Below are 8659 nucleotides of genomic sequence, written 5' to 3'. Positions count from 1 at the left end.
ACTTCTATGGGAGAAGCATATCTATCCCTGCCATTAGAGCAAACAACTTTGAGCTTAAGCCTCAATTAGTTTCTCTAATGCAACAGAATTACAAGTTCTATGGACTTCCATTGGAAGATCCTCATCAGTTTTTAGCTGAATTCTTGCAAATCTGTGACACTGTCAAGCCTAATGGGGTTAACCCTGAGGTCTACAGACTTATGCTATTCCCTTTTGCTGTAAGAGACAGAGCTAGAATATGGTTGGATTCACAACCTAAATAAAGCCTGAACTCTTGGGAAAAGCTAGTCAATGCCTTCTTGGCAAAGTTCTTTCCACCTCAAAAATTGAGTAAGCTTAGAGTGGAAGTCCAAACCTTCAGACAGAAGGAAGGTGAATCCCTCTATGAAGCTTGGGAAAGATACAAACAATTAATCAGAAAGTGTCCTTCTGACATGCTTTCTGAATGGAGCATCATAGGTATTTTCTATGATGGACTCTCTGAAGTATCCAAGATGTCTTTGGATAGCTCTGCTGGAGGATCTCTTCATCTGAAGAAGACGCCTACAGAAGCTCAAGAACTAATTGAAATGGTTGCAAATAACCAATTCATGTACACTTTTGAAAGGAATCCTGTGAACAATGGGACGAATCAGAAGAAAGGAGTTCTTGAGATTGATACTCTGAATGCCATACTGGCTCAGAACAAGATATTAACTCAGCAAGTCAATTGGATTTCTCAAAGTCTGTCTGGAATGCAAGCTGCACCAGGCAGTACTAAGGATGCTTCATCTGAAGAAGAAGCTTATGATCCTGAGAACCCTTCAATAGAAGAGGTGAATGATGATGTGCGGAAAACGATCCGACACAAAACTCACCGGCAACGGCGCCAAAAACTTGATGTGCGGAAAACGATCCGACACAAAACTCACCGGCAAGTGCACCGGGTCGCATCAAGTAATAATAACTCACGGGAGTGAGTCGATCCCACAGGGATTGAAGGATTGAGCAATTTTAGTTTAGTGGTTGATTTAGTCAAGCGAATCAAGATTTGGTTGAGTGATTTGTGATTTGCAGAATTTAAATTGCATAGAAAGTAAAGGGAATGGGTACTTGGCATGAAAATAAAGAGAACAGGAGTTAAAGTGCTGAATCTTAAAGAACAAGAAATTAAATGGCAGAAACTTAGAACGCAAGAAATGTAAATTGCAAAATCTTAAAATGCAAGAAATGTAAATGGCTTGAATTGTAAAGGGAATTGGGAGTTGGATTTGCAGAAATTAAACAAGGAAAAGTAAAATTGCAACAAGCAGAGAATTAGAGAATGGCTTGGATCAAACCGGATCTTAAACAGAAAAGTAAATGAGCATGGAAACATTAAACAGGGAGTGGTAAATAGGAAATCCGGATCTCAGGACCCAAGAGACTAGAAAACCAAGTCTAGATCTCAATGCCTTCCTAGATCCAACAAGAACAATTACAAGGAAATTGTAAATTGCAAAGAAATTAGATGAAGAGGCAAGTAACCGAAACTGAAATTCAATTAAGCAGAAAATTAAACAAGATCCCAAGGTGAGATTGAAACAGAATTTCTTCAATTCTCCCCCTAAGATCCGAAGCAAGGAAAGTAAAGAGTGCTTAGCAAGAACAAGGAAGAAGAGAGATCAATTCTCCTCCCCAATTCTCTTGAATTAAAACAACAGTGCTAGAATGTAAAAGTGAGCTCCCAATGCAAACCGAAAAGAAAGCTCTATGAAAACTAAAAAGGGAAGCTCCCCGAATAACTTGAATTCTATCCTATTTATACACTTTCTTCAAATGATCTTCAAGCTTTGAATTGGGCCTTTGCTCTTGGTGGAATTGGGTTGAGAGAGGCATTGGTTGATTGCTCTTGGAGTTTGGAGAGGAATCAAAGTGAACCAATTGAACCGGGTTGGAGTTTTGCAAAAGTTTGAGTAAAAGTTTGAGTAAAAGTTTGAGGCTAACTTTCACTCTAACTTTTCATATCAGTAGACATGCTTTGCTGCTATCCACGTTGGGGCAAAAGTTAGGGGTCTAACTTTTGCTCCAACGTTGGCCTCCTCTTGTATACTTATGGCGCCAACGTTAGCCCAAAAGTTAGAGGCTAACGTTGGCGCAAACTTTTGCTCCTCCCTCTTTGATTTTCATGCGCCAACGTTAGCCCAAAAGTTAGAGGCTAACGTTGGCGCAAACTTTTGCTCCCAGGGTGTATTCTTCATGTGCCAACGTTAGCCCAAAAGTTAGAGGCTAACGTTGGCGCAAACTTTTAGTGCCAGGGTGTTCTTTTCATGCGCCAACGTTAGCCCAAAAGTTGGAGGCTAACGTTGGCGCAAACTTTTGGTGCCCCAGGGAGAAATTCTCATGTGCCAACGTTAGCCCAAAAGTTAGGGGCTAACGTTGGGGCTAACTTTTCACCCAAAAGTTTGTGCAAAAGTTTGAGGCTAACTTTTGGTCCAGCTTTTTGCTTCCTGGTTCATTTTCACTTATTCCATTGCCCTCTCTTTGCTCCTAGCCATTCCTTCTTGCTTCAACCTTTCTCCAAGCTTTCTTCACCTATCATTAATCAACCAAACACATCAAAGCTATGCTCAAGATCATGAGATATTCAATCTATCATAATATGCAACAATTATAGCATAAAACCTCATGAAATTGCATTAATTCATCTATGGTTGATTAAATCAAAGGAAGCATGAAAATCTACCCAAATTGGCTTGCTTAGACCTCAAGAAAGTGCATAATTCAAGTGAAAACAAAAGAAAAAGACTAGTGAAACTAGGCTAAGATGACTTGTCATCAAATTACATGGGAGAACCCTATGGAAACACCTATAATTCTTCATGGAGAAATCATCCAAATCTCTCATGGAAGGATCAACAGAGACCTCAACAAGGTTTCAACAACAATAATGGTGGAAGAAACAGGTTTAGCAATGGCAAGCCTTTTCCATCATCTTCTCAGCAACAGACAGAGAATTCTAAGCAGAGCCACTCTGACTTAGCAACCATGGTCTCTGATCTAATCAAAACCACTCAAAGTTTCATGACTGAAACAAGGTCCTCCATTAGGAATTTGGAGGCACAAGTGGGAAAGCTGAGCAAGAGAATTACTGAACTCCCTCCTAGTACTCTTCCAAGCAATACAGAAGAAAATCAAAAGGAGAGTGCAAGGTCATCAACATGGCCGAATTTGGAGAGGAGGAAGAGGCAGTGAACGCCACTGAAGAAAACCTCAATAGACGTCCACTGGCCTCCAATGAGTTCCCTAATGAGGAACCATGGGAATCTGAGGATCACACTGAGACCATAGAGATCCCACTGGACTTACTTCTGCCATTCATGAGCTCTGATGAGTATTCTTCCTCTGAAGAGGATGAGTATGTCACTGAAGAGCAAGTTGCTAAATACCTTGGAGCAATCATGAAGCTAAATAACAAGTTATTTGGTAATGAGACTTGGGAGGATGAACCCCCTTTGCTCACCAAAGAACTGGATGACTTGTCTAGGCAGAAATTACCTCAAAAGAGACAAGATCCTGGAAACTTTTCAATACCTTGTACCATAGGCACCATGACCTTTAAGAAGGCTCTGTGTGACTTAGGGTCAAGTGTAAACCTCATGCCTCTCTTTGTAATGGAGAAGCTAGGGATCTCTGAGGTACAAGCTGCAAGAATCTCACTAGAGATGGCAGACAACTCAAGAAAACAAGCTTATGGACTTGTAGAGGATGTTTTGGTGAAGATTGAAGACCATTACATCCCTGCTGATTTCATAGTCCTAGAGACTGGGAAGTGCATGGATGAATCCATCATCCTTGCCAGACCCTTCCTAGCCACAGCAAAGGCTGTGATTGATGTTGACAGAGGAGAATTGATCATTCAAGTGAATGAAGAATCCTTTGTGTTTAAGGCTCAAGGATATCCCTCCGTCACCATAGAGAGGAAGCATGAAAAGCTTCTCTCAAAACAGAGTCAAACAGAGCCCACACAGTCAAATTCTAAGTTTGGTGTTGGGAGGCCACAACCAAACTCTAAGTTTGGTGTTGAATCCCCACATTCAAACTCTAAGTTTGGTGTTGGGAGGTTCCAACATTGCTCTGAGTATTTGTGAGGCTCCATGAGAGCCCTCTGTCAAGCTACTGACATTAAAGAAGCGCTTGTTGGGAGGCAACCCAATGTTATATTTTATCTATTTTCCTTTGTTATTTTATGTTTTGTGTAGGTTGATGATCATGGGAAGTCACAAAATCAATTGAAAAAGCAAAAATAGAATGAAAAACAGAAAGAAAAACAGCACACCCTGGAGGAGAACATGCTGGCGTTTAAACGCCAGTAAGGGTAGCAATTGGGCGTTTAACGCCCAGTCTGGCACCATTCTGGGCGTTTAACGCCAGAAAGGGGCACCAGACTGGCGTTAAATGCCAAAAAGGGCAAAAAGCTGGCGTTAAACGCCAGAAATGGGCACTAGCCCGGCGTTTAACGCCAGAATTGGCAAAAGGGTGCATTTTTGCACGCCACTTGGTGCAGGGTTAAATTTTCCTTGACACCTCAGGATCTGTGGACCCCACAGGATCCCCACCTACCCCACCACCCTCTCTCTTCTTCACCCATTCACCAATCACCTCAACACCTCTTCCCCAAAAACCCTTCACCTATTAAATCCCATCTTTCTCTTCACCACTCACATCCATCCTTCATAAAACCCCACCTACCTTACCATTCAAATTCAAACCACTTTCCCTCCCAAGCCCACCCAATATGGCCGAACCCTACCCATTTCTCCACCCCTTTATAAACCCATCTTCACTCCCTCATTTTCACACACCCTAAACACTACTTCTCCCCCTTTGGCTGAACCACAAAGCCATCGCCATCTCCTCTATTTCTTCTTCTTCTACTCTCTTCTTTCTTTTTTTGCTCGAGGACGAGCAAACCTTTTAAGTTTGGTGTGGTAAAAGCATTGCTTTTTGTTTTTCCATAACCATTTATGGCATCCAAGGCTGGAGAAACCTCTAGAAAGAGGAAAAAGAAGGCAAAAGCTTCCACCTCTGAGTCATGGGAGATGGAGAGATTCATCTCAAGGGTGCATCAAGACCACTTCTATGAAGTTGTGGCCTCGAAGAAGGTGATCCCCGAGATCCCTTTGAAACTCAAAAAGGGTCAACTTTGATCAAAGGTTGGACCAAGTCCTCACAGTCATTTGTGAAGAGGACGCCCAATGGAAGAGAGACTCAAGAAGGAAGCCGGTTCAACTGAGAAGGCATGACCTCAAGCCCATCACTAAGGAAAAGATGGAGCAAGCATGAGGAAATTCCTCCTCATGAAATCCCTGAGATGCCTCAAGGGATGCACTTTCCTCCACAAAACTATTAGGAGCAAATCAACACCTCCCTAGGAGAATTGAGTTCCAACATGGGACAACTAAGGGTGGAGCACCAAGAACATTCCATCCTCCTCCATGAAATTAGAGAAGATCAAAGAATCATGAGAGAGGAGCAACAAAGGCAAGGAAGAGATATTGAGGAGCTCAAGCACTCCATAGGATCTTCAAGAGGAAGAACAAGCCGCCATCACTAAGGTGGACCCGTTCTTTAATCTCCTTGTTCTTTATTTTCTTGTTTTTCGAATTTTCATGCTTATGTTTATCCATGTTTGTGTCTTATGATCATTAGTGTCTTAGTGTCTATGCCTTAAAGTTATGAATGTCCTATGAATCCATCACCTCTCTCAAATAAACAATGTTCTTAATTGAAAAAGAGAAGAATTGCATGAATTTTGAATTTTATAACAGATTAATTATTTTGATGTGGTGGCAACACTTTTGTTTTCTGAATGTATGCTTGAACAGTGCATATGTCTTTTGAATTTGTGGTTCATGAATGTTAAAATTGTTGGCTCTTGAAAGAATGATGAAAAAGGAGACATGTTACTGAGGATCTGAAAAATCATAAAAATGATTCTTGAAGCAAGAAAAAGCAGTGAATACAAAAAAAAAGGGGAAGCGAAAAAAAAAACGAAAAAAAAGGAGAAAGAGAAAAAGAAAGAAAAAAGAAAGAAATAAAGTTGTGATCTAAGGCAAAAAGAGTGCTTAAGAACCCTGGACACCTCTAATTGGGGACTCTAGCAAAGCTGAGTCACAATCTGAAAAGGTTCACTCAATTATGTGTCTGTGGCATGTATGTATCCGGTGGTAATACTGGAAGACAGAGTGCTTTGGGCCACGGCCAAGACTCATAAAGTAGCTGTGTTCTAGAATCATCATACTTAACTAGGAGAATCAATAACACTATCTGGATTCTGAGTTCCTAAAGAAGCCAATCATTCTGAATTTCAAAGGATAGAGTGAGATGCCAAAACTGTTCAGAGGCAAAAAGCTAAAAGCGCCGCTCATCTAATTAATACTGATCTTCATAGATATTTTTGGGATTAATTGTATATTCTCTTCTTTTTATCTTATTTGATTTTTAGTTGCTTGGGGACAAGCAACAATTTAAGTTTGGTGTTGTGATGAGCGGATAATTTGTACGCTTTTTGGCATTGTTTTTAGTATGTTTCTAGTAGGATTTAGTTAGTTTTTAGTTTATTTTTATTAGTTTTTAATCAAAATTCACTTTTCTGGACTTTACTATGAGTTTGTGTGTTTTTCTGTGATTTCAGGTATTTTCTGGCTGAAATTGAGGGACCTGAGCAAAAATCTGATTCAGAGACTGAAAAGGACTGCAGATGCTGTTGGATTCTGACCTCACTACACTCGAAGTGGATTTTCTGGAGCTACAGAAGCCCAATTGGCGCGCTCTCAACGGCGTTGGAAAGTAGACATCCTGGGCTTTCCATCAATATATGATAGTCCATACTTTGCCCAAGATTTGATGGCCCAAACCGGCGTTCAAAGTCACCCTCAGAATGCCCGGCGTTAAACGCCGGAACTGGCACAAGAATGGGAGTTAAACGCCCAAACTGGCACAAAAGCTGGCGTTTAACTCCAAGAAGAGTCTCTAAACAAAAATGCTTCAATTCTCAGCCCAAGCACACACCAAGTGGGCCCGGAAGTGGATTTTTATGTCATTTACTCATATTTGTAAACCTTAAGCTACTAGTTCCCTATAAATAGGACCTTTTGCTATTGTATTTAGATATCTTGGTAGCTATCTTCGAGTTTTATGCTATCTTAGATCATGGAGGCTGGCCTCACGGCCATGCCTGAACCTTGTTCTTATGTATTTTCAACGGTGGAGTTTCTACACACCATAGATTAAGGTGTGGAGCTCTGCTGTACCTCGAGTATTAATGCAATTACTATTGTTCTTCTATTCAATTCAGCTTGTTCTTGTTCCAAGATACCACTTGTTCTTCAACTTGATGAATGTAATGATCCGTGACACTCATCATCATTCTCACCTAGGGACGTGTGCCTGACAACCACCTCCGTTCTACCTTAGATTGGGTGGATATCTCTTGGATTCCTGATACACGACGCATGGTTATTGCTCGCCTGACAAACGAGCGCTCGCCTGACAACCGAGCCATCCATTCCGTGAGATCAGAGTCTTCGTGGTATAAGCTAGAATTGATGGCGGCATTCAAGAGAATCCGGAAGGTCTAAACCTTGTCTGTGGTATTCTGAGTAGGATTCAATGATTGAATGACTGTGACGTGCTTCAAACTCGCGATTGTGGGGCGTTAGTGACAGACGCAAAAGAATCACTGGATTCTATTCCGACATGATCGAGAACCGACAGCTGGATAGCCGTGCCGTGACAGGATGCGTTGAACATTTCCACTGAGAGGATGGGAGGTAGCCATTGACAATGGTGAAACCCTTGCATACAGCTTGCCATGGAAAGGAGTAAGAAGGATTGGATGAAGACAGTAGGAAAGCAGAGAGACGGAAGGGACAAAGCATCTCCATTCGCTTATCTGAAGTTCTCAACAATGAATTACATAAGTATCTCTATCTTTATCTTTATGTTTTATTCATATATCATCCATAACCATTTGAGTCTGCCTGACTAAGATTTACAAGGTGACCATAGCTTGCTTCATACCAACAATCTCCGTGGGATCGACCCTTGCTCGCGTAAGGTTTATTACTTGGACGACCCAGTGCACTTGCTGGTTAGTTGTGCGAAGTTGTGTTTATGCCATGGTATTGAGCACCAAGTCTTTGGGGCCATTACTAGGGATTATTTGAGTTGTGAAAAGTAGTGATCACAAGGATTATCCCAAGCTTTTATCAGCTAATTCAAATTTTGAGGGCAAAATTTCTTATTTAGTGGGGAGAATGTAAGAACCGCAACTAATCAACCTATTAATTAAGACACTAATTGCCCAAATTAGATTCGGAAAAGTTAGAAAGAGAATTTAAGGATTTAAAGGTGATTTTTTGACTCAGTGGGTCTTTCTGAGTCAGAAAATGTGCTTGCTATGAAAAACCGTGAAAAACTACGAACCGGCAGTTGAACCGATTCACGAGAAAAGTGAAAAATTGTTGAAAACCTTTGAAAAATATTAGAAGTTGAAAACCGGGCGTTAATTTTAAAGGTTTGTCCCGAAATTGGGCCAAACAGGCTAAAAATGCTAACGGGTTGGACCGGACCCAAGTTAGGCCCAAGCTCAACATATAAAAGGCTCATTAAGTGAACCAAACCAGCCACAACTCCA

The 8659-nt window shown here is 41.2% G+C and overlaps 1 non-coding gene across 1 annotated transcript; it reads right to left on the bottom strand.

Moving 5' to 3' along the window:
- Positions 1-332: 332 nt before the first annotated feature.
- Positions 333-440, bottom strand: LOC130977701 (small nucleolar RNA R71). The gene has a single exon (XR_009085383.1). It is a non-coding gene; the product is annotated as a small nucleolar RNA R71 (small nucleolar RNA).
- Between the last annotated feature and the right edge of the window lie 8219 nt (positions 441-8659).

Source organism: Arachis stenosperma, chromosome 4 (genome assembly GCF_014773155.1).
Source record: "Arachis stenosperma cultivar V10309 chromosome 4, arast.V10309.gnm1.PFL2, whole genome shotgun sequence".
NCBI classification, from domain to species: Eukaryota; Viridiplantae; Streptophyta; class Magnoliopsida; order Fabales; family Fabaceae; genus Arachis; species Arachis stenosperma.
This window is presented reverse-complemented; position numbering and strand designations above follow the sequence as displayed.